This window comes from Platalea leucorodia (genome assembly GCF_965183815.1).
Source record: "Platalea leucorodia genome assembly, chromosome: 11".
Taxonomy (NCBI): Eukaryota; Metazoa; Chordata; class Aves; order Pelecaniformes; family Threskiornithidae; genus Platalea; species Platalea leucorodia.
The window spans coordinates 4,614,965-4,623,342 of NC_138833.1; positions in this window are offsets into that span (position 1 = coordinate 4,614,965).

Below are 8,378 nucleotides of genomic sequence, written 5' to 3' on the forward strand. Positions count from 1 at the left end.
GCGAGGGCCCGAGCATCAGTCCCGGGGCCGCCGCGTCGCGCCGCGCAGCGCGGCCCTTCCCGCCGCCTCGGGGCACGGCAGCGGCCGGGGCGAGCGGCCCGGGGCGGCCCCTGGGGGCGGAAGCGCGGGCGAGGCCCCGCTCGGGCGCGGCCGGCGCGCAGGAGCTGCCCCCCGCCGCCGCCGCGGCCCCTCTGGGCAGGAGGGGCGGCCCCGGCCCCCTGCGGAGGCCCCGGCCGAGACGGGAGGCGGCGGCCCGGCGCGGAGCCCCTCCGGCACAAGATGGCGGCCGGCACCGGGGAGCCGCGGCCGCGCCACACAATGGGGCCGAGGCGGCGCAGCGGCTCCCGCCCGCTCCCGCCCCGCCGCTGCCGCAGCCGCAGCGCTGCCCCCCGCCCGTCACGGGGCGGCGCGAGGCGCGCCGGGAGCCGCAGTCCCGCCCGCCGCGCCCCGCCTACAGCTCCCGGCGTGCCCCGCGGCGCCCGCCCGCCGTCACCCCACGGCCCCGCCGCCAATCGCGGGGCGCCGCCGCCGGGCGGGGCGGGGCGGGGCGGGGCGGGGCGGGAATCCTGTCAGCGCCGCCGCCGCCATGGCCGCCGCCCCGTCCCGCTCTGCCCCCGCCGCGGTCGCGGGGGAGCGGGACAGGCCCGGAGGGGCCTGCGCGGCCGCGGCGGCTGCCGCTGTGGACGCGGGGTGTGGGGCGAAGCCGGTGCCGCCCCAGAGCGGGCCCGCTGCGCCGCTCCTCAGGTGCAAGTGCCCCTGAATACAGAAGGAAGCCGGCGCTTGCCCGCCGTTTCCCGCGACTGCGGCTGGCAGCGCTCACGCAGCGACGCACCGGAAGCGGTTTAGGAAATTGCCCCCTCTGTTTGCCGGTGCCCGGGCCGCAGTAACTGCGCGAATGCCCGCAGCCCTCGGGAAGCTTCTCCTCGCCCGGCGGGAGGGCGGGCTGCCGCGGACGCCCCGTAGGAGGGCTGCGGGGGGCCTCCTTGCTGCGGGCCGCCGGAGCCGAGCCTGCTGACGGTGGCAGGGCACGGCCAGGCCTCTGAGCTACCGCTCCCTCCCCAGCTCTGCAGCAAGCGCTCCTAACAGCGCAGCCAGCCATCTTGCGCCCTCCCCTTTGTGATGAAGTGCCGTGCAATCCTAGGGCAATTGCCGTGATCTAGGTAACTGATCCTAGGGCAATTGCCGTGATCTAGGTAACTGATCCTAGGGCAATTGCCGTGATCTAGGTAACTGATCCTAGAGCAATTGCCGTGATCTAGGTAACTGATCCTAGAGCAATTGCCGTGATCTAGGTAACTGATCCTAGAGCAATTGCCGTGATCTAGGTAACTGATCCTAGAGCAATTGCCGTGATCTAGGATGGATCTAAAAGCTATGGTCCAGAAGGAGGATTTGGGCATCAGCTCTGTCTGGGCAGGCACGTACCAAAAAGCCTTTCACCCCATACCAAGCGACCTTTGCTTAGTCCTGGCCACTACCTTCCTTCACGAAAGGGTTTTGGATGTCGGATCCCAGGAGAGGACAGTGTTCGCTTACAGCCCCACATCAAGGGAAGATTTCAGACGTAGACGTGTCCTCAGCTCCTGCCCAGTAGGTCCAGCAGAGCTTTGCTCCCCACGCTGCCCACCTTTGTGCAAGACGAGGGACCCCGGATCCCTCATTTTGGGGTTCTGCATCTGCTTTGAGGACTGGTATTTTGTTGGGTGTCATTCTAAAACCCATCATAAAAGGAGTTCTTCATTTTCATCCAGAACCTTACATTAAAAAAAGCTGAAATTCTCATGTGGATGCCATCTCCCATTTATCATGTTTCCTTTCTGAAATGTCTGTATTTGGAAAACTTACTCTGAAGGCTTCTTAATGTTTACTTCTTGCCCTTTAAAGGAAGTTAAGAGCACATTAACAAGGCTGCAGAACTTCTCTCTTCCTGTAAGCTGCATGTAATTGTGGAAATTCCCATGTGTTATTCTTAAAGGGAGGAAATTTTGGCCTGGCTTTGCGGTTTTTCACTGCAATGTAGTTTACTATTCAAATTTTAAACACAGGCATTTACATACATATTGGGGAATACGAGAATTTGGCTGCTACCTGGAAGTTAACTTGTGCCCGTTCATAAATACACACCGTGATCATAAGATACAGCCTCTCATTTCCTGCCCGTCACCCGACCGTGCGGTGCGGAACGCGTTGTGCAAAACGAGCCGCCCGCTGTCGCACAGACCTCTCTGGCGGGGTTGGGGAAAACAGATCTGCGGTGGGGTTTGTCCGTACCTTCACCCTGAGGCGTTTTTTCCAGCGCCTGCACTCTGACTATGTTTCCTACACACCTTCTACCTCTAGAGGAAACGAAATACCACCTCTGGGAAGTGCCAGTAATAAACATATACATGCAACCCAGAAAAACAAGGAAACCCTAGTCCACAGCCCGACAGCTGTCCAATTCCCACTCTCTGGAAACAGGCAGAAAACTTCCTGACCCAGCCTGTCACCGAGGAGATCAGAACTCTCCCTTTGCAGCAATGCCGATTCGGTGGTCGCTTTCCCAGCCTCCGACTTCAGTCAGGGACAAAAAATAGATATTTTGTACGTGGGTTTCTTAGGAGCAAGTTCTGAATTTGAATGCGCTGGATGCCCACTTTAAGCTAATTATCTAGCAAACCTTCTTAATTCATCTCGCCATGTAAAAAATGCGAATAAATAAAGGGCTGTGTGATAATTAATGAACTGAGGGCTGTTCAGTTCAAAACAAGATCAGCAAATCTGAAAGTTCAGTTTAAGCACCACTTCACAAGAAGGTGAAATGCTTTAGCTGAACATCATCACAGCTAAGACAGAATGTGTGAAAAAAACCAAGCCAAGCTCAACTCCTAGCTATCTTTAGTCCGACTCAGAGGAGAGGTTTAGCTCAAACTAGAAGTGTGGCCTGGGAGAGGCTCAGGACATCCCTTAATTTGCAGATCAAGTTGATTTATAGATTATGAGCGCTTTTAGATTGCAGTTATTTGTACATCAGCCAGCGTGCTGCTTTGAATATCCCATAAGTAAGAATAAATAAGTCTGAAGGCGAAGGTATGATTGGCTCTATAAATATAAGTGTGTGTCTATAGATTTATATAACCAATTCCAAGCAATAATTGTTAACGACTATCCTGAAGTACTCTACAGTGTCTGTGTGGGATGAAACCACGTGAGAGGATTCGATATGAACGATACACCTGATGGCGAGGACTTTTTTTTTTAAACCAGTATTACTTACAAAGATGTTTTGGGGCGAGACAAAAATTGTTTTACCGCTATATTAGAATCTCATTTATTTATTGGTACGACCGACTTGCTCTATCTGGTTCTTAGTGCCTTAAATCATACTTTGGTATTTACTGTCTGGGCCTTAAATAGCATTTACCTCTACATAGCAAAAAAAAAAAAAAAGAAAACATTGAAAAACCCCACCACCCCAACAATTCAGTGAGTGCTTTACCCAGAAGAAACTAGGGCAGTTTAAGAGATGCGAAATGTGCTGGCCTCTAATTAAGGAAGTTTAAGCTCCTGTATAGTAACTGCCTGTTGTGCATGATCTTATCAGATGCTCGGCCAAAGCACGATAGTATCTGCGTGCTGCAGAGTCCCAGCGTAAATTACCTTGTGGTATTTGGTTTCTGTAACCTTGCTCTGCATGCAAAGTGTCTTAAGGCAGAAACCAGTCATTTGCCTCTCGTTAACAACCCTTCTCAGTGGAGGACCGCGGCTTCAGGTGCTTGTCACTTCACAAAATTTAAGGTTCCTCAAGTGATAATTTCATGTTTATTGTCTGCCTTATGCTATTTCTTCAGCCGTATTTTTAAGCTGCAGAGGAAATAGGTTCCAAGGGCGAGGCTAGGGACTAGCCCTGCGCTGGACCAAAGCCTCTTGCCGTTTCGCCAGGGTGGTGAAATCTGTACCTAAGTTCTGGCTTTTTCTGTCTTTGCAGAAATTTGTCCCGTGCGCTAGCGCAGGGTCTGGGTCTCGGCGCTGGAGACGAGGCGGCGGGGCAGGATAAAGGCGCCAGGGCAGGAGCCCGGGACGGCGGCGCACGGCCGGCAGCCTGTTCGGGTTCGCCTGTCCTCGGCAGGGGAGCTGCCTGGTTACGTGCTGCTGGTGGAAGATTGGCTGGAAGACTGTGGACCACCGAAAACGTAAGGGACTGGTTCCCCCTGGGTTTTGAGCTGCCCCGGAGCGCAAAGGCCATTGATCCCATAGGACTCATTTAACCCTCGTTCCTCCCCTCCACACGTGGCTGAGGTAGGGCGTGCGCTCGTCCTCCCCCGGTAAGGCACAGCAGCTGTAAGAGGTTATTTTTACAGGAAAGGAGTGATCCTTGTGCCACGGGGACAAGAGTCGTAGGCAGCAGGAGAAGGCGGCGTCACCCACGGGCTGCCTTGAGCATCACTTTACTTTGAAAGCACGGAAGCCCTGGGAAAGGAGAAGGTCAAGAGATCATGTAGGAACGAGATGCAGAGCTATGCACGTCTCGCAGCAACTTCTGTTCCCCCTGCCTGTGGGACTAGGGGACGCCCCTGCGCGGCGTGGCGTAAGTTTAAGCTTCCTCATACTAATAAGTACCGCTCGTACCGCCCGCGTGCTCCGTTGCGTGCTCCGTTATGCGCCCGAGGAGCCTCCGGCTGCCCGCAGGGCTCTCTGAGGGCTGAAGGCGCTGGGGGAACGGCCGCGCTCCCTTGCGCCGCCGAGGGTCTCGCGGGCTGCAGGGCCTGGCGCAGAGCCCTGCTGGGCGCGTGTGCCTCAGCGCGTGAGCAAACGGCGCGGAGTCAGGGTAGAAACAGCAGAACCAGCTGTTTGTTATTCCGCAAGGCGCGGGCACCGAGGTGACGGCGGCACCGTCAGCAGCAGCCCGGCGACGCTGCCCTCGTGACGCTGTCCTGAGGCCGCCGCCGCGCACGGGCCCCAGCTGCGCCCTCGCCAGCGCAGGCAGCCGCCGTCCTGCTGCGGGGAATGGTGCCGAAGGCGCTGGACGCCCCGGGCCTCGCACGCGCCCTCCCGGTGCTGGGCAGGGGCATCCTCCTGCGGAGCCTTGGGGTGACCCGTGGCCTCCTGACGGCAGCGACCTCGCCGGGTTGTGGCTCCTGGGAACAGCAGGGCTCCTTCCCGCACAGCACCCGCGTGAACAGCGCTAGGAAGGCGATGGCACAGGGTCAATAAAACCCCAGAAATTATGTGCAGCTCCCCAGCAAAGGCACGTGTCACGCGTACGTCCGCTCCTTGAGGAGCGGCTGAGGGCTTTGGGCTCGTCTGGAGGCAAGGAGGCTGCGGGGCGACCTCGCGGCTCTCCGCAGCTTTGTGGAGAGGAGGCGCCGGGCTCCTCTCCCCGGGATCCGGGGGCAGGACGCCTGGGAACGGCTCAAAGCGGCGCCGGGGAGGCTCAGGCCGGCGCCGGGGAAGCCTTTACCGAGCGGTGCTGGGGCGCTGGAACCGGCTTCCCGGGAGGGGGTCGCCGCCCCGCGCCTGCCCGCGTTGCAGAGGCGTTCGGGCGATGCCCTTAACAGCAGGCGCCAGCTTTCGGCCGGCCCTGAGGTGCTCCGGCGGCCGGCCCGGACGATCGCTGCGGCTCCCTTCCACCTGCAAGAGTCCGTTCCCTCCCCTCCCCTCCCTCCCGCCGGGCCGGGCCGGGCCGAGCGGAGCCGGGCCGGGCCGAGCGGAGCCGGGCCGAGCGGAGCCGGGCCGCGCCCTGCGGCGCCGCCTGCTGGCGGAGCCCGCGCCGCGCCGCAGCCGGCGGGGGGGCGCTGCCCCGGTCGCGGCGTTTGCCCGCGCCCCGGCGCCTTTGAGGCGGCCCCGCCTTTGCCGTTCTCCTCGGAGGCTGCGGGGCGCGGCCCACGCCGAGCGGCGCTGGCCCTGCCGCCCGCTGATCCGGTCTGACATCCCGCGGGGCCTTCAGCCGAGGGGGCTGCTCCAGAGCACCTGGGCCTTGGCAAAAGGAAGCCCGTTCCGCCGGCCCGGCCCACTGAACCGTGAGCCTGTCCTGCGTAAGCCGAAGTGGGAATCGGGAGGTAACTCGTAAAAGAGGTCACAGAGACCAGAAGCGACAGGAGCCCCAGCGAGCAACGCAAAACCCGCAGCCAAACACCCTGCAAACAGCAACACCACCAACTGTTCCCTGCCGACTAGGAAAAAGGACGATAGAGGAACGCGGGACAGACGGTTTCTCGGCGTTGTTTGCCTCAGACCTAAAAAGCGATACCTAGAGCACTGCAAGCAGAAGCGCAAACCAGCATTTTATGCTTGGCCTGCGGTTGCCTGACCGCTCGCCGAGGAACCCGTGCGCTGCAAAGCCACGAGCGATACAAACAACTGTTGTGCAAACCGGTTACTTCAGCCGGTGCCCAGAAATTTCTGAACAGTCCCCGCTAGCTTTTTAGTGGGCTCAGCTGGGTTTGCTTTAGGTGAAAATGCTACCATCTGCTACAATTATATAATTAACCTTCATAGTTCAGGCTTAATGATGCTCGTTAAGGTTGAGTGCTTTTACTGGCTGAGTGCTGTCACCAGTTTTGCATGGAATGGCAAAGGCAACTCGAGGGGCCGTAGTTTGAAGCACAATTAGCAAAAGTGAGCCTTACGCAGGGGCACGGGCGAGGTGGGAGCTTCCCTTTATTCTGTGCTGGGGCTGGAACGCAGTGAGCGCGGTGAAGAGGTCTGTTACAGCCGGGTCGCCAGGAACAGCCAGCTGCAGAGGTGCGGCAGCAAACTTGGAATAGACGGGTGTCAGGGCACCGCGAGATCGCGCTCATCCGCTGTTGGCTGCGTGACTTCCCTTTCCTCAGCCAGACCTCCTCTGACCCCAATTCCCAGTATTTCTTCGTTTATTCTGTATAAATAACTATACAGTCATTAGTTAATGACTGTATTTTTGCTGCAGGCCTTTCTGAAACATATAAAAAAAAAAAAAAGGCAGCAAATAAAGTATTTCATTGAAGAAAACGCCCAGGCTCAAAACCTATGTGGCTTAATTCATCTGTGCGTGTAAGACTCCTAAAAGATTAGGTCGTGATGCCATAAAAATACGTAACCGCTGTTCATGCTACGTTTAACTACAGCCATTCTCTGACTAGATTTGTCCAAGAGGAACGCGTGTAGTTCCCCCTTCATCTTCTGTGAGCTACCTGCTGTCGTCTGAAAGGTCAGCCTCAGCGCCTCAAACGATACACACAGAAATAATCTGCATCACAAGGTACGTTACAACCTTCCATAACCCAACAATTTATTTAAACTTACATCACAATGAGAATCTATTAATAAAATACATCAGTTCACACCAGTCTGCATTGCCATTTTTTAAGGGTAAGCATCTTTCTTCACTTTATATTAAAACTTTATAGAGGTAAAAACTACTGCATTGTACCCGCAGTTCTTGAAATCTATTGTAACGTTAGGCAGGTTACAGAGGAACTTTCAGAGCTAATTACACTTCAGTTAACCTCACGTTTTTGGCACATCTGAATGCTTTTTGTTTTCTTCTTAACATAAAATAATTCTACAGCAAGTCAGAGAATCATTGACATAAAGCATCACTATCCAATGGCAAGTGCTGCCTAAAAGCATACAAAAATGGCATGATTTGATTACAAAATAGATATTCTGAGTTCTTTATCCCAACGCGTAACATGGAAGTGCCACGACAGAAAGGGGCCAGGAACAGGGCCAGCCTCGCCGAGTTGTTGCTGGTCACCTTGCTGCAAGGCTTTGCTTGAACAAATCCCAGAGTGAAGCGTTAACACGATGTTGATGGCTTTTGCCTCGCCGGTCAAGGTCGCGCCTTTTAAAGCACCCTCCAGCAGGCGCGAGGCCACCGGCGAACGTCACCTTCTTTCTCGTACGCCTTGCTGCTCGAGGGACACAGCGAACGCAGGTTTGGGTGGCGTTGGAGAGGGGCCGTGTTTCTGCAGGCCTCGGCAGGTCAGCGGCTGCAAACCGTGCAGAAGAGCACACGGAGGGCCTGTACGCCACTGGATTTCTTCTGCCTGGCACCGTAGCAGCTGCTTCTTTAGAAATTAAAGCGTTTTAAGCAGGAACGAAACATTAATGGTAGTGGTGTGCCAGGCACGTATTTGCACAAGCGTCTGCAGTTACTTGCATGAATTTTTAAAACCTGTAGGTTGTGGGTTTGGGTGATTTTTGTTGCACACCACAAACCCCAGCTGCTGCGAGCTTCTGACGTTCTATTCAAAATAAAAAGCAGCCCCTAGCACTTGCAAGCAGGGTTAGTTCTTCCCTGGCTCTTGAGCTGTACTGCTTCAATCAGCGTTTGGCACATTAGTGACTGGTTTACGTTTCACTGATCGCAGGCTCCACGTACCGATACTTATTTTGCGAGACGGCTGTTGTATTGG